The sequence below is a fragment of the Macaca nemestrina genome, chromosome 14, assembly GCF_043159975.1.
Source record: "Macaca nemestrina isolate mMacNem1 chromosome 14, mMacNem.hap1, whole genome shotgun sequence".
Lineage (NCBI taxonomy): Eukaryota > Metazoa > Chordata > Mammalia > Primates > Cercopithecidae > Macaca > Macaca nemestrina.
The window spans coordinates 116,044,163-116,061,374 of record NC_092138.1 but is presented as its reverse complement, the minus strand read 5'-3'; the positions used below and the strand labels follow the sequence as shown (position 1 = coordinate 116,061,374).

Sequence of the window (17,212 nt, the reverse complement as noted above, 5' to 3'; positions counted from 1 at the left end):
ACCTTGAGTCACCACAGCACATGTCTCTTGCAAGGACAAGGTTGGGGGTAGGGTCACAGATTAACAGCATCTCAAATACAGAACAAAATGGAGTCTCTTATGTCTACTTCTTTCTATATAGACACAGTAACAGGCTGATCTCTCTTTCTTTTCCCCACATTGGCTGAGGCGGGAGGAAGGGACTCAGAGCTCCCACATGCTTCCTGGCTGCACCACCCTCCAGGAACCTCATCCCGAGTCCTCTTGGGATTTTAGGGAAGCTTCATGACGTCAGCATTCCTCCCCCCTTGGCGTAGGATGGGACCCTCTCATGAGAGGGTCTTAAGACCCACAATCCGAAAGGCGGGAGAAGTTTAGGGTGCCGCCTTGGGGCAGGCAAAAGGAGGGCAGGAGAGGTCAGAGGCTGCCCATGAGGCCCAACACCCTCAACACTCTAACGCAAATGGGAACAAGTGCTATGGGAGTTATAAGCCAGGAGCCGCAGACGAAAACCCGTCTCTATCCTAACAGCACCTAACTATACAAAATCTATTTCCTGGCCACGTAGTCGCTTCTTGACATAACCTTGGTTAACAGCACGGCGTTCAGTGCTTACAGAACACGTGGCCCTGGAGCGAGTGTGCCGGTCAGGTTCACGCAGATTTAAAGGACATGAAGGGAACCCTGGACGCTGCTCCACAAAACAGACCCAGGAATCCCTGTGGGTGGCCGGTGATGGGCCCCTCTCACCCCTGGGGAGATGGACTGGTTGCAACCTGTCCGCCAGCACTGCCAGGCCAGGGTCAGGGCTGGAGACATCCAGGGCAGTTGCAGAGGTGAGGAGGTCCCAGGTGAGCACCCTGGGAGTGGGGTGAGCGCTGTCGTGGCTCTCCTGGGAAGGGCTGTGGGAGGCACAGGGGTGTCAGCAACGATCGGAGGCTGTGCTGTGGCCCCGAGGCTTGCTGTCCATGGCCTTCGTGCTGCCTCTCGCCTCCTCTGGAAACGAGAGTAACTGACCCGGCTGCCCTGACCCGGCTGACGGAGAGCCTGGGCAAAGGGGTAACGGAGCAGGACCTGCTTTTCAGGTCAGGAAGATCGGTTTGAACCTTAGTTTCTCACGCAGCTGCAGGTGACAAGGACCTGCAGCTGTCCCTGGCAGGGCAGGGCCCTTCTGTCCAATTCTGAGCTGAATCTTCCAAGCCAATGATCTCACACACGTGATGTCAGTGTTACAAAACCCGCGAGGCTACCAAGCCGCTGAGAAACTAGGGTCACCTGCAAGTGAGCAGGCGGGCGGCGCCGGGCAGTGTGGGGACAAGGACGCCTGAGGATAAGCCTTCTAGCACATTCTAAGGGAACCAGTGCCCTCTGCCCTGCTGGTGCTGCCCCCAGAGACTTTGATGGCTGGGTTTTGGGTGGGGCTCGGCTTCCGAATGTAAGAGGCCAGTGTGGGGTCCTGACGTGCAGCTGGGCTGGGGGTGGTGTTCAGAGCGCCGGGCTCCCTTCCGCTCTCCTCACCTGTCATGCAGGGACCTCCAGCCTGCCTTCCCCGGGCTGCTGGGTGGGGAGGGGTGTGGAAGTCTGTGGAGCAAACGTGGGTGGTCGACACTGCTGTCCGTCAAGTGGAGCAGCCCTAGAGCGGCACAGCCTGTCCGCCCCCAGCATCCTTGGAGACAGATGGCCGGAGCCTCTGCTGGGTGGGGGAGAATTCCGCACCCTCATGGCTGGAGGCGAGGCTGTGGGCGGCCGGCTTTGGGAGCTCCAGGCTCTGCCTCCCACGCCCACTGCTCTGGGCACGTGGCATCACTCTGTGGGGTGGGGATGGCGGCAGGCCTGATTGGCTCTTCCTGGCCCCCCAGTGACCTAGTGGGAACAAGCGCTGCAGGACCAGGAGAGAAAGTGGGCGAGGAAGCAGGGGAGTGTGGGGGTGAGCAAGTGTGAGCGTGCAAGCAGGTGTGCCCAGGCATGCATGAGTACAGTGGCTGTGTGCAGGGGTGTGTCTGTGTCGTGTGTGTGTGTCTGGTGTGAATGGTCTGTGTGTCTGTTGTGAATGTGTCTTTGCCTGTGTGTGTGTGTGTGTGTGTGTGTGTGTATGTGTGTATCTGGGGTGAATGTATCTTTGTGTGTGTCTGGTGTGAACGTGCCTGTGTCTGTCTGAAGTGAATGGTCTGTGTGTATCTGGTGTGAATGTGTCTGTGTGTGTCTGGTGTGAATGTGTCTGTGTCTGTCTGAAGTGAATGGTTGTGTGTGTATCTGGTGTGAACGTGTGTGTGTGTCTGGTGTGCATATGTCTGTGTGTGTGTCTGGTGTGAATGTGTCTGTGTGTGTCTGGTGTGAATGTGTCTGTGTCTGTCTGAAGTGAATGGTTGTGTGTGTATCTGGTGTGAACGTGTGTGTGTATCTGGTGTGCATATGTCTGTGTGTGTGTCTGGTGTGAGTGTCTGTGTGTCCGTTGTGAAAGTGTCTGTGTGTGTGTCTGGTGTGAATGTGTCTTTGCCTGTGTGTGTGTGTGTGTGTATGTGTGTATCTGGTGTGAATGCGTCTGTGTGTGTATCTGGTGTGAATGTGTCTGTGTGTCTGTTGTGAGAGTGTCTGTGTGTGTGTCTGGTGTGAATGTGTCTGTGTCTGTCTGAAGTGAATGGTTGTGTGTGTATCTGGTGTGAACGTGTGTGTGTGTCTGGTGTGCATATGTCTGTGTGTGTGTCTGGTGTGAGTGTCTGTGTGTCCGTTGTGAAAGTGTCTGTGTGTGTGTCTGGTGTGAATGTGTCTTTGCCTGTGTGTGTGTGTATGTGTGTATCTGGTGTGAATGCGTCTGTGTGTGTATCTGGTGTGAATGTGTCTGTGTGTCTGTTGTGAAAGTGTCTGTGTGTGTGTCTGGTGTGAATGTGTCTGTGTGTGTCTGGTGTGAATGTGTCTGTGTGTGTCTGGTGTGAATGTGTCTGTGTCTGTCTGAAGTGAATGGTTGTGTGTGTATCTGGTGTGAACGTGTGTGTGTGTCTGGTGTGCATATGTCTGTGTGTGTGTCTGGTGTGAGTGTCTGTGTGTCCGTTGTGAAAGTGTCTGTGTGTGTGTCTGGTGTGAAAGTGTCTGTGTGTCTGGTGTGAATGTGTGTGTGTCTGGTGTGAATGTGCCTGTGTTTTTGGTGTGAATGTGTCTGTGTGTGTCTGGTGTGAAAGTGTCTGTGTGTGTGTCTGGTGTGAATGTGTCTGTGTGTGTCTGGTGTGAATGTGTCTGTGTGTGTCTGGTGTGAAAGTGTCTGTGTGTCTGGTGTGAATGTGTGTGTGTCTGGTGTGAATGTGCCTGTGTTTTTCGTGTGAATGTGTCTGTGTGTGTGTGTCTGGTGTGAATGTGTCTGTGTGTGTCTGGTGTGAATATGTCTGTGTGTGTGTGTCTGGTGTAACCCTGTCCCAAGGAGTGGCCCAGCCATCCTTCATGGGTCGCAGACTGTGACATTTGGGACCACCAAGCAGTGGGCTTCCACTGGTGCCCCCAACCCCACCCCACGCCCCTAGCACCAGGTGGCTTCGTCAGAGTCACGGCTGCCTGTTTGGGCGGCTCTGGGCCCTGAGCGGAGAGGGAGAGGGTCAGACACACTCAACTCACTCTTTGACCTTGGCTTTCGCAGGGGAGCTGCCAGAGGAGCCACATAGCCTCCCCAGCCCACGGTGACCACCCTCCTGCCGTGAGGCCACTGCTCGTGAACCTGAGTCCCATGTGCATTTGAGGGCACCTGTGGCCCCAGGCTCCGGGCCAGGGCCTGGCTCAGGGCAAGAACCAAGTTAACTGTCTTGTGAATTGGGGACGGGGTAGGCTGCGTGGGCAGAGGTGACGGAGGGCTTTCCCACCCTCCGCCCTGCCCTCTGCCCTCTGCCCTCTGTCCTCTGCCCTCCGCCCTCCACTGTCCTCCCTCTGCTCTCCAGGTGACTTTCCCCAGGACCAAGTGCGGCTCTGCCCTGGGAAGAGAATGGAGCAAGGGTCTCCTGGCAGAAATTAGGAACCCAGGACGTTACCTTCAACCAGCCAGGCGGCCTGGGTCAATCCTCTCGAGCTCCATACCTAGTATTCCCATTTGTATAAAGAGGATCTCCATGCTCTTTGAGGGCCAGGATCAGATCTTACAAGTGCAAGGTTAAGGTCAGGCTTTCCAGTGACAAAAGGTGTGCAAGCTCACACAGGTGAGGGTTTGTCGACCTGCTTACTGGTTTTCTTCCTCATGAAATCCCTGCCTACTGTATCTCCCCCTCGCCCACCACCTGCCCCCCAAACATTCCCCGCCTGCCAGGTAGGGAGACCTGCAGTGAGGACACCCATACGCAGGGTCTGTGTGTCCCTCAGGAGGAGGTGCGAGGGCGATGCCGGACAGAGGAGGTTGGCTAAGCTTGGAATTTCGAGCATGAGCAGGGGTGCCCTGTGTCTAAGCCAGGCATGGAGCAGGGAGGGGCAGGGAGCACTTCTCCATCCGAGGAACTCTCGGGGCAGCACGCAGCCTTGGGACAGGAGGATCTGTTATGCCCAGACCGTTTATTCCCCGAAGAAGACCACCAGAGTCCAGAGTCAAAGCTAAGCAGCAAGGATCTTTATTACAGGTTCGAACCTGGAGCTCTCACTTGGTCGTGAAACAAGACGGGCAGGAGAGCTCCCCCACTGAGCTCCGAACAATGTTATATAGTCTAAGGAAAGTAGGCATAGAATCATTATACAAATTAGAGGTATGATTGGCTGGAGTTTGAACAAGGCGATTTGGCTAACTATGATTGGTTCCTGCCATTTCTGATATTTTGGTTCAAACTTTGTGGCGGGAGAGCAGGTTTATGGCAGCAAGAGTTTATCTTACTTAAACACGTCTTGTGACCTTGCCTCAGAACTTACAAAATCTCTGGTATGTGCAAAACAAAATCTCTGGTACGTGCAGAAAACCAGGTACTCACAGAACTTACGAAATCTCTGGTATGTGCAAAGATTAGAGAGCAGAACAAGGGTGTAGCGGGTGGGGGGCGGGTACACATCTATCTTTGTGTCCTTTCAGATCCGGGTCCAATTCAGCGTCAACCTCCACTCATTCCATTTCTCCTGAGTCCCTGGGCCTCAGTTTTCCCATCTTTACACTGCACTATGGGGCTGCAATGTGCAGGGTGGTGAAGTTGGATGAGATGAGCCGACTTTGCCTATGTTAGTATCTCTCATACCCACATTCTCCACACACTAGGCCCGGGGCAATGGGGAGCTGTGATCCAGCAAACCCCTCCAGAAAGAGGGACCGCAAGACTCTGAAATAAGTAAACAAATCAGTCCCAGAACGAAGGCGGAAAGGAAAGCCGTGGGGACGCGCTTCTGAAGTCAAACACCCTGCACTCAGTAAGGCTCCTGGCAGAGGAAGAGTGAGAGCCCCTCCCAGGCCAGGCTGCCGGCTCCCCTGGCGCCTTCCCGCTCGATCCTATTAGCCAGCGAGCAGCAGAAAGAAGCAAAGCACACGCAGGAGGAACGCAGATATTAGAGACAAAAGACAAAAGGCAGGGTGGGGCTGGGAGGAGGCGCCGCTTGCAGGCCGGGCCAGGCCAAGTTCCCTGGAGAGGAGCCGCAGGACGCCAGAGGGGAAAGAGGTTTAGCAAACTAGATGGATTCCTCTTATTAGACAAAGCCCTGTCTCCGCCACTCCCAGCTCTGCAAGCTACAGAAAAAGGCACTCCATGGGGGGCATCTTACTCCCACCTCCACCTGGGAGGGGCTGGCGGGCTGGGAGACGGGGAGAGGGAGTGGGAGAGGGAAGAGCCCATCCCCGAGGCTGGTCCCCAGGTCCAGCCCCTGGAGCAAGCTGGAGGCCTGTGTGATGAGCACCCTGGCTTCTTCCGTCTCCTGCAGGGTCCCAGGAAGCTGCGATGCCCCCATCAGCCCCGGACTCTTTTCTCATGTGGAAGGGTCATCTGAGAACCCAGGTCTAGTAAGATCCAGTAGGGGCTGCATTCCCTCCGGGAAACCTGGCAGGTGAGGTTGGGAGGGTCGTCCATCCACCTGGCCGTCGTGCACTTGAGCGAGGCAGACAGGGTGGAGGCAGAACGGCGGGGTGCTGCGGGGCAGGTGGGCCTGAACCCCCTGCCAGCCCGGCCCGCAGACAGGGATGCGTTAGGGTCCGTCGATGAGAAAGTGTGCCTGCAGGCTTGAGCGGGGCTGGAGCCTCCACCACCCACCTGTGCATGGCAGCTGTTGGTGGGGGGCAGTCTGGGCAGGGTGCCCGGCGGACCCTGTGGTCTGAGTCACGGCGGATCCCATGTGTCTCATGTAATCCTCCCCGCCCGGACCTCCCTCGGCCATTTTCAGGACCTTGGGAAGGAAGAAGGCATTTGAACATCTTCAAGACCATTTGCAGGTGAGGAAACCGAGGCTCCAAGGAGGTGCTCAGGACCTTGCAGCAGGAACGTGAGTCAGGCCAGTGCACCTGCCAGGCTCTCATCCTTTTAGTCCAAGAGGGACGGCACCCTCCATTTCCACTTGGCAGGGCCCAGGAACCAGGCTCTCCCACATCCACATGCCCAGCGCCCGTCCCGGAGGAAAAACACCACTTCCCAGGATCTGACCCAGAGCGGACTGTGGAAAGGGAACGGTGTGTAGGCAGAGAATCTCTCTGGAGACCTCCGCTGTGCCTCAGTTTCCCTCTATGTCAAATGTCAGCCTCTGAGCGTTGAGGGTAAACTCTATTCATCATTGGAAGATTGTCCAGAGAAAACACCGAAGAGAAGCCCTGTCTCAGAAAAGCCCCCTGCACGTGCCCCCTCCCCCATTTACACCTGCTCCCCACCCATGTGCCTGTGCCCCTGGCAAGTCACTGTCGTCTTATTCCTCTCCCAGCCTCGGGGCACATCAGTCAGGACAGAGGCAGAGCAATCAACTCCACATTGCCTGCCAGCTGCAAGGGGCGGGGGCAAAAGAAATGTTTAATTTATCACTGGTTCCGAGAACTGAGAAAAAAGTAATAATAATTCTGTCTTGAGCACCAAGAGCCTGTTATTTACGGCCGCAAAACTTTCACAACAATTTGAATGCAAAACAGGGTGCGCCGTATTCATAGCCGTTTGTCCCAATTGGAAAGGAAGGCGTTTGAGAGCGAAATAGCACTTCGCTGCAAACTGCTCGCTAAGAAAATGGCAAGACAGTCTGTGTTCTGAGGGAGGCTGGGAGCTGGAAATGGGCAGGTACCTGAGAAAAACAGAACAAAAGCAGGTGCAGAAGGCGGTCAGTGGCAGCCTGTGCCAAGCAGAGCAGGGCGGCTTTCTTTTTATTTAAAATAACATTTTTATTGATTCCTGAATTCCTGCCCAGACGCGACTGGGGAGGCAGGAAGCCACATGGACGAGGTGCCTGGGGAGAAACCCCGTGGTCTCCCAGAGCACGCCCTCCCGAGGCTGCTTCCACACTGCGCCGTGTGGCGGGGGCGGTGGGCACGGCTGACTCAGTTTCCCTTGCTCTTACGGCGAGCACCAGCCCTTCTCTCCCAGGAGCTGAGATGATTCATGAACCACCGAGGAGAGATTTGAAGATGAAAAATGTCCTTGCCGTCTTGGGGATTAATCATCGCATAACGCATCCTCCCTCTCTGCGTGCCGACTTAATTACCTGCCGTCGACAAAATGATTCTCCTCCTGTTCCCCTCCGGAGAAACGCTCCCGTTCGTAGCCCGCGGTACAGATTCTCGGCAAAGAATCAAAGCTCTCTTTGCAGCAGGAGAAAGGCTCGGGAGTGTTTTTCTAGAATGAGAGAGAACAAAAGCAGCCTCTGCTGGAGAGGGGCCTCCCAGGTTCGGAGGGGACAGCCCAGGGAGAGACAGAAATGGCTCTAATTTTGTGATTTAAAAAATAGAACTCGGTCCTGTTTCCTCCCAAACCTACTGAGAGGAGTCCTCGGCCCTTCCGACAGCTTGCTCCAAGGTGCAGAGCGGGGCAGGGAGCATGACTTTGCCTGGAGTTGGACCTGTGTTGTCCTGGTTAGGGCCCTCCAGAGAGCTGAGCCTACTGTCTGTTTCTGTCTCAAGACTCGGTCATTGGAGAGTCTTAGGGATACGGAACTTGCCTTGCTGACCCTTCCTGGGGCCATAGCCACTGGACACCCGGGCTTGCTTAGCCAAAGCCGTGTCCCAGGTCCTTGTGGGTCACGGCCCTTTGATTTGTGTGTGTGTGTGTGTATGTGTTTTTTTCTTTTGTTTGTTTGTTTTTATTATTTGAGACTGAGTTTCACTCTTGCCCAGGCTGGAGTGCAGTGGCGCAATCTCAGCTCACCACAACCTCCGCCTCCTGGGTTCAAGCTATTCTCCTGCCTCAGCCTCCCAAGTAGCTGGGATTACAAGTGTGCACCACCATGTCCGGCTAATTTTTAGTAGAGACAGGGTTTCACCATGTTGGCCAGGCTGGTCTCGAACTCGTGACCTCAAGTGATCCAGCCTCCCGAAGTATGTGAGCCACTGCCCCCAACCTGGGTCATGGTCCTTTGTAAAGGGCCACTCAACACTGACCTGCAGCCTCTCTGTTCCCTGCAACTGGGGCAGGGTCCACCTTGCTTGGGGCCATCCTCATTCTGCTTGTCTGACATTCTTTAGTATCTGTTAAGGTTTGTTTCACGCCTTTCACACGCAGATGTCCTGGTCATCCCAGTTCTAGAAAAGAAGGCATTTGAACTAGTCTGAACGATCAGACAGGGTTTTTTGTTTGTTTCTATTTTTTTGCTCCTGGTAATGAAAGTAATAAATTCTCACTGCATAAAATTTGGAAAGTAAGAAGAAAATAATGTAAAGCAGTAGAAAAAGCCACACCGGCTCGCTAATATCTTGGAATGTTTGTTTTCTGTCATTTTTCCTAGGACTGTAATTATTCCACCTGGCCAGGGTCATCCTGAACACAGCATCACACTTGACTGTCTCTAGGCAAGGAGACGGGAAGGGCTTTGGTGGGCAAAGCTAACAAGAAGGAAAGGGCTCGGATAGAGGGAAGACGGGGCTCTGCTCCTGCTACTAGCTGCTGTGTGTTCTCCTGCCAGCTGCTCACCCTCTCTGAACCTTGTCCTTTGGTCTGCAGAACTGGCACGGGGCTGCCACAAGGACAGATGAGCTACAAGTGATGGCAATGGGTTTCTGCACAGACGCCCCTACAGAGAGCTCTGAGATAGCACCCCCTGCGGTCCCCTGCCCACCACCGCCCCATTTTGCTTTTCTTCAAATTGATCTCCACCTGCCACAGTGCATGCCAATGCTGGTCTCCTTCTCCCCCGCCCAGGGGGAGGTGGGGAACCTTCTGAGAGGGAACCTGCTGTTGTGTTCAAGGCTGTGTTTCTGGGGCACATGAGGCCCGGGCTGGGTGCTCAGTGAAGCTCTGATGAGTGGATGCAAAGCTTTCCAGGAAAGAAGGGGAGGGCACGAGGATGGCTTAGGAGGAACGGGAGGGGACCAGCAGAGGAGCCCAAGGACAGGAGGTCACAGAGCACCCTGGCAGCTTGGGACGGGGGTGCCATCCTCTTCATAAGCTGCGCAGCTGCCTCAACCCCTGAGCAGGCACACAGCGGGCACGGGTAGGGGGCCTTCCTCCTGGCACAGACAGTCCCACAGCCCATGGGGCGGCAGAGCCTCCACCCCGGACACTCCTGCTCCCGGATGCAGAGCAAGAGGTGGCTGCGGCCTTGAGGGATGTCACGCAGAGGCTGCCGAGAGCACGGTTCACTGAGAGAGAGAAGCCAGCAGGCCTCAGCCATGGAAGCCGGTGCCCAATTGGTGCCCAGTTGTGATTAGAGAGTCCTATTTCAATGTGGGCCCCTCAGGCCCGTGTCCAGAGGCCTCTGTCTCATGGAGAATTGTGCTCGGCACACCATTTCTGACCCTCTTGAAGGATTATCTGCTAGTCCTGGGGCCTGGGTGCCACGTTCTGCATAGACAGCCATGACTGGGATGGAACCTGGACCAGCCCCCGCAGCAGCTGAGTGTCCACCCATCAGTTCAAATAGAAGGACCCCGGATGTCTGCCTTGGACACCTGGCCCAGCCCTTTGTGGACTGATGGAAGCTCCCCTTTCCAGGGCTCTGGGCCTGTCTCCAGAGCTGGAAGCGCTGAGGACTCCCAGCCCTGGCCGTGATGAATGACAAAGCCCACACCTGCCCACCCTGTTTATGTCCACCCTCCTGTGGTGGATGCCCTTGTCTTGTCTCCGTGATACCATGGGCTTCCCCTGGCAGAGGCTTTGTCACAAAACTCTGACTGATGTTTACTCATCCCTCTCCCCAGCAAGCCCCGGGGAGCATCTCGCAGGCGGCCACCCCGCCAGAGCCACCCACCTCTCCTAGTGCTGGGTCACTGCACGCACGCAGGGCTGAGTCCTCCACTCCCCCCATCTGCCTTCAGAGCCAGAAAATCACCCACTGGCATTCATCAAGTTCCCGAGTCAGTTTTAGGACTGGAGGGACCTCCTGAGACCTGCCTGTGTTCATTCACTTGTCCGTTCATCATTCATTTAGTAGCGGTTGTAGGTACATTGCTCAGGAAAGAGATGTGATCCCTGAGTGCCTGGCCTCAGTGTGCTGAGAGACACGTGAAGTGGTCCCAGGGCCACGGTGGGATTCTGAAGGTGCAGCGTGTCCTGTCAGTGGGGAGACGGGAGGGTTATGACTGGCCGGGGCAGACAAGATGGAAAGACGAGTAGCAGTTATCAGGCAAATACAAGTGCCCAGGGCAGAGACTCCGGCCCTGGGAGTCCTGGGGGTGGCAGGGTGAGTGCCCAGGCGAGGGCCATGCCTGGCACTCACACGATGAGTCGGGCAGGGAACGCAGCTGGACCCAGAGGGCCTAGAGGCTGTGAGGAGGGCGATCTGCCTCTCTCTGTAACAGGACAGCCCAGGAGGGTCTGTGCTCAGGGGTGCCACATGCCCCTTATGCTCCATCTCACAGCTGGGCCCAGTGGCGCAGGACTGCCCGGGATAGAGAGGCGTGCCAGCAGTGGAGGGCTGGGGGCGGCTGGGCCTGGGCAGTGGCAGCAGGGGAAAGGGACGTGGACGAAGGTGAAATGGACAGGTCTGTGGATTGTGGGGGAGCCTGGATGTAGGGTGGGGGGCGTCATGGTCTTCCCTGCCCCTGCAAATGAGGTAGCAGGCTCTTGGGGAAGCTGGGAGAGGCAGAATTGGGCTGCTCTGCTGAGGGCTTCTGCACAGAGTTCCAAGTTCCAGGAGCTTCTGGGGGTTGGGACCTGCCTGCATAGTGAGGTGGATGAGTCCAGGCCTGCGGTACATGGCCTCTGCCATCAGCTTTGCTCTCAGTGCAGAGCCGGCCTCGTCCTCATTGTGTAGCTCAGGATTTGGAGGCCCAGAGAGGCAAGGCCAGCACCCGCATGGGCCAGCTGCATAACCCAGGTCCAATTCCAGGTCCCAGAGCCAGGCTCCATGGTGACCCACTGCCAGGGATGACGGGCAGACTGCCACTCCCAACAGAGCCTCAGCTTTGTCACCTGCAGGGCAGGAGAGCAGCAAGACCTGCTTGGAAGTTGAGCGTCCCCGTGCCCAGCAGGCATCCCGCCCTCCTCCGCCTCTTGACAAAGGCCAGTCATCCCGTGCTTCCGACACCAGGGCCGGGAGGAGCAGCGTCCCCCTCTCTGGGCCTGTAGGCCTTTGACAGGTGGGGACGCCTGTCCCTGCTGGGCCCCAGGTTTGTATTTGCAGCCACAGAGCAGAGCAGGAAAGAGCCAAAGTGACCCGCCAGGAACCTCAGCTCTTCCCTGTCTGGGTCCTGCCCTGACCACATCCGTCACTGTCAACACCAGGAGGAGAGCGTGCGGCGGCCCATGCTCCCTGACAGCAGCCTTCCCTGAAGAGCCAGGCCCACCCCACGGACCCCAACCTGGGGTCTCTCAAAGGCTCTGGGTGGGCACTGCCTTGGCTGAAGCCAGTCCTGAGCTCCAACTTAGGGACAGAACCAGCCACCCTGATACATGGGGCTTGGCAACCTCCCAGATTCCCAAACACAGCCCATGGGCCCCTTCCAGCCTCAGGTTGGAGAGGCAGAGGGGGAAAGTCCCAGCTAGCCAGCCAGGGGCAAGGAGAAGGTGCACTGGTCTGGTCAGTTACCTCCCTGACTTCCTCATCCATGCGACAGCTGAAGCCTGTGACAGGAAGACGCAAGACCAAAACCAAACCTGTCCCTAAAGGTTAAGCTTATCAGTCCTTACGTGAGAGTGTAAAGTTTTTTTTGTTTTTTTTGAGACGGAGTCTTGCTCTGTCGCCCAGGCTGGAGTGCAGTGGCCGGATCTCAGCTCACTGCAAGCTCCGCCTCCCAGGTTTACGCCATTCTCCTGCCTCAGCCTCCCGAGTAGCTGGGACTACAGGCACCCGCCACCTCGCCCGGCTAGTTTTTTTTTTTTTTTTTTTTGTATTTTTTAGTAGAGACGGGGTTTCACCGGGTTAGCCAGGATGGTCTCAATCTCCTGACCTCATGATCCGCCCGTCTCGGCCTCCCAAAGTGCTGGGATTACAGACTTGAGCCACCGCGCCCGGCCGAGAGTGTAAAGTGTTTTAATTGGGTAAGCTGACGCATCCTGTTAGCTGAGCTAAACCAGACGGAGCTGATTGGAGGAGGCAGAGCTGATTTGAAAGATGAACCTCCAGCCGAGAGTGCCCGTGAGGACACTCGGGGGCACCAGGGGCTTCCTCCTGCAAAGCTGCAGGTCCTCATGTGCCTGATGCTCTCCCGCTAATGGTTAGCTCTGCGACCGCCTCCAGGTTGCCTCAGTTTCCCCAAATGTAAAATGTACAGTGAAGTCTCCCCTCCCCTCTGCGGATGGGACACGGGTGAAGAAAGGCAGTCCGGTGACCTGCACCATCCCAGGTGGCTCTTACTGAAGGTCGGCCACTATTGTTAGGTCACGTGCACATCCTTTACATGGAAAATGATTGCAACCTGCACCTGGACAGTGCTACCAGCTGTGGGCCACCAGCTCTGCAGGGACCCGAGGCCCCAGTGCAGGCTCAGAACGAGGCAGAAACAGCCCCATGCACCGCTCCAGGCATCCACATTCTCAGGGACCAATCACCCTCCTCCGTGCCTGTCTGGGCCCTCATGGGAGCGATTCGGGGCTGCTCAGGCCTTGGTCCTCTCGTCCTAAGGGAAGAAAGCCGAAAATACCTAGATGTCTAGATGGCCCTGGATCCATGACAGTCTCCATCAGGAGCACAGGAGCTGTGCGTGACCACGCCACCGATTTCCTCTTGGGAGACTTCTAGCGGTGGGGGGCTGTGGTAGCAAATACAGAGTGTGTATGACCCCAGCATTAACCACGCAACTCCTAGCCTGCAACACTTAAAAGAGGAACCTGCCACCCTCCACGAGGCTGGGGAATCAGTGGGAGTTTCCAAAAGGCAGCTTTGGTTTAAACCACAAGATAACGGAGGGATGTGCATTTTGCTGAAGAAACCGCAAGGTACCCTCCGACACTGTTTCACTTCTTATTTGTTGTTCCTTTTTGAACATCTCTTATTGAAGCAATTTCTGGGCAAATCACACAAATAAAGTGCTTGAGAAACAGGTTATAGCCCACTTACCCAACTTGCTCATTAGATGTGGAAATTTCTAGAGAGACTTGAACTTCAGTGACCAGCCACCCTGGTTTGCCCTGGGGACATGAGACTGTCATTGCCAATACTGGGACAGTTCCAGGCAAAACGATGGGATGGTCAGCCTGCCTGCATCCTGGTCATTGTCTGCACCCAGCAGCTCCACCCGTCATTTCCCTCAGTTGTGATGACTGGCAGGTGACTAGCCAATCAGATTCTTCCCTAGGATTCTTCACTGGGGATGGGAGGCTCACTTGCCCCCCTAACTCAGAGTATGATGGAGGTGACTTAGTGGTGACCATGGCTGGCTGGGCTCTCTCTGCCTCTGAGAGAGTGCTCCTCTGTAGAAGGAGAGAAAGAACCCAGGCAGGGACAGAGTGTGTACGTGTGTGCATGCATGTGTGTGTGTGTGTGTGAGCCTGCAAACCCACGTGCCCACCCCCCGGTGTCTCTTGTCACTGCCATGACCAGATCGGGGTGCTGGGAGGATGGAAGAAGCTGCGGTCCCGTGCTCTGCCCTCTACTGTAGCAGAGAACCCGCTACACAGAGGTGACTGTGCAGGGGTGAGGGAGGTGGAGGAGAAGGCATTTATGTGCAATAAATATTTAATTCCACCCAGCGCTCCTCCCATACCAACGTGGATCCTAGATTAGTTTTATACATTCCACCCACATCACCATACCCTTCAGCAAGGTTAATCCTGTCCTAATGCGAGTTTAAAAATTAAATCCACTTCGATGAATGAATGTCCTTTGCAGCTTCATCCCATTCTTTTATGCAGAGTAAATATGTTTGCACAATGGCTCTGGGAACAGCGCTCCAAAGCGGATCACACAGGCATCCAACACGGCTCCCGGCCCCGACTCCATGCATTATATATGACAGTCCCAATCCAGTCTCGCCACTGTGCTGGGGAACGGGCAGCAGCTTGTCAGCGCCTTTAAATCAAGCACAAAGCAGATTGTGAGCTGGTTCTGGGGAACAAAAAGCAATAAAATAATTTGGGATTTTGAGAACCACTGGTTTAACTTAGGTGAGAACGTGAACCTGGATTTTTCTCAGCTTTTCATAAGCTTTGAAAATATACACAAAGCTAAACAACAAAAACAAAACAACCACCACCAAAATACCAGCAATTGCCCCTTCCCCCAAACAGACCCTACTTCCCAATTTGTTTTCCGCGGCTTCACAGAAGGTGACGTTGACCTCTCTCCTACACAGAGCTGGAGGTGGAGGCTGGAGATTTGGTCGCGCCACCGTGTTCTAGGGCTTGGAGACTCAATTAAGATATTAAAAATAGGACTCGGGCCAGCAGGGTGCTTCTGTGGAGCTGTCTTTGTTTATGTCTTCAGCAAGCAGCCTGTGAAAGCCCCTCCAGTCCCAGGGAGGCTGGAGAGTTCTAAAGGGGATTATCTGCCTCCTGGGGTATAAATTCCAATTTACTCTGACACAAACTATTACCCTGCAAACACTGGTCATCCGTCTTCAGGTGCCTGGCAGATACTCGGCGCCGGTGTTATTATCTCTGGGAAATTAAAGTGGGCCTCAGGGTGAGGGATACCTCCTGCTGGAGCCCCAGGTGCCTCTGCCTCCAGGCCCCGGCTGACCTCCAAATAGTTCCAAGCATGAATGTGTTTGTCCCTCTGGCTGGTGCTGCCCGACGTCCTCACTCTCGCCCTCTGCTCCCTCGTAAGGGTTGATAAGCGCCTCACCTTTTGTAGCTGGTAGGGGGCTTTGTAAAGGGCAGTGTTGCTGTCTGCCCAGGGGTCTGGGCAGGGAGGAGGTGACAGTGCTGGGACAGAGGAAAGGGGAAGGAGAAAAGAAGGAAGGAAGAGGGGAGAGGAAGAAAAGACCATGTTGTGTAGCAGAGCGGGGCCTGTCCCACCCTGCAATCCTGGGATAGAGAAAATCCCCCCTTTAAAGTATTCAGAGTTAGGCTCCCCCACCTCGCCATTTAAGAACCCCTGGGCCTGGGTGCTGGGGGAGGCCTACTCAGTACCTTCATCCCAGCACTCTTTGCAAAATGTAAAGTCTTTGTTGAGATGTAAACCACATACCATAGAATTCACCCATTTATTTTGTTTTATTTATTTACTTTTTTAAGACAGAGTCTCACCCTGTTGGCCAGGCTGGAGTGCAGTGGTGCGATCTCAGCTCACTGCCACCTCCGACCCCTGGGTTCAAGCGATTCTCCTGCCTCAGCCTCCCCAGTAGCTAAGGTTACAGGCGTGCGCCAACACGCCCGGCTAATTTTTGTATTTTTAGTAGAAATGGGGTTTCACCATGTTGGCCAAACTGGTCTCAAACTCCCGGCCTCAAGTGATACGCCCACCTCGGCCTCCCAAAGTGCCGGGATGACAGGCGTTGAGCCGCTGCGCCTGGCGGAATCCACCCATTTAAAGGGCACAGGTCCATGGTTTTCTGTATAGTCACGCAGTCGTGCAGCCATCATCATATTCTAGTTTTAGGACATTTTCCTCACCTTAAAAGAAACCCTGGACCCTTTGGCTGTCACCCCCCTGCCACCCTTCTTCCCATCCCCTGGCCACAAGGAATCTCCTCTCTGTCTGTGGATTGGTCCACTGTGGCGAGCTCCCATCAGTGGAATCCTGGGCCGTGTGGCCTGGCTTCTCATGTGGGGCATGTTAGGAGGGCTGCCCTGTCGTTGCCTGGACCCATGTTCCGTGCCTTCTGTGCCTCACTCTTGCCCTCTGCTCCCTCATAAGGGCTGAGAAGCACCTCCCCTTTTGTAGCTGGTAGGGGGTTTTAGAAAGGGCAATGCTGCTGCCAGCCCAGGGGTCTGGGCAGGGAGGAGGTGACGGCGCGGGGACAGAGGAAAGGGGAAGGACTCTCCCCTGTGTGGGGAGACCACACTGTGTTCATCCCTTTCTGTCCAGGGTACCCGGGTCGCCTCCACCTTTTGCTGATTGTGAAGTGTGCTACTGTGAACATGCTTGGGCGAGGGTTTGTGTGGAGGCCTGTCTCATTTCTCTTGGGTATATCCCCGAGGTTGCTGCTGGGGGCAGTCGGGGGAGCTGCCAGCCTATTTCCACCACCGCTGCCCCATCTCACATTCCCACCTCCTAAGCATGTTATTGGTCTGCTTTGCCTTAAGCCCTGGGACAAACCACCCTGAGGGCAGGTGTGTCTTTTCCTAAACCCATTCTCTACAGATGCCAGGATCTCTTACCGCAAAGGAGATCCCGACACAAGAGCCGGGGGACCCTTGCCTGCCCATGAGGCCTGAGTAGTGGCAGGATCACCAGCTGACGGCGACAGTGACTCCTGGAACTGGAAGATGGAGCCAGCAGGGGGGCGGGGGTGGAGTAGAGGGTGGAAAGGAGCCTCAGCTTCAGCAGAGAAGGCTCTGAAATGTCATCTGGTCTCGGCGGGTTATACACGGGGAAACCGAGGCTCCGAGCAGGGGAGTCCGTCCTGTTGCAGAGCCTGCTCAAAGCTGGACTGGAGCCCTGGCTTCTTGCCCACCCTTCCCCTGGCCCGGGCTGCCGCTGGGCCCTGCAGCCTAGACTACCTGGAGTCAGGGAGTTCATGTGGCAGGAGGCACCCGTCCTCCAGAGAGGCCCGCCATCAGGTGTCCTCCAGTGAGGCTACCAGGGGCCGGGGACTGGGTCTGCTGGGGTGTCTCTTGCCTTTCCAACTTGGTAG

General features: G+C 55.6%; 1 long non-coding RNA gene across 1 annotated transcript; it reads right to left on the bottom strand.

The window, feature by feature from the left end:
• Nucleotides 1-6,874: 6,874 nt before the first annotated feature.
• On the bottom strand, nt 6,875-15,272 carry LOC139358338 (uncharacterized). The gene is made up of 4 exons (XR_011613111.1): nt 15,259-15,272; nt 12,875-13,093; nt 8,480-8,620; nt 6,875-7,170 (listed from the first exon to the last, which is right to left on the bottom strand). It is a non-coding gene; the product is annotated as an uncharacterized lncRNA (long non-coding RNA).
• Between the last annotated feature and the right edge of the window lie 1,940 nt (nt 15,273-17,212).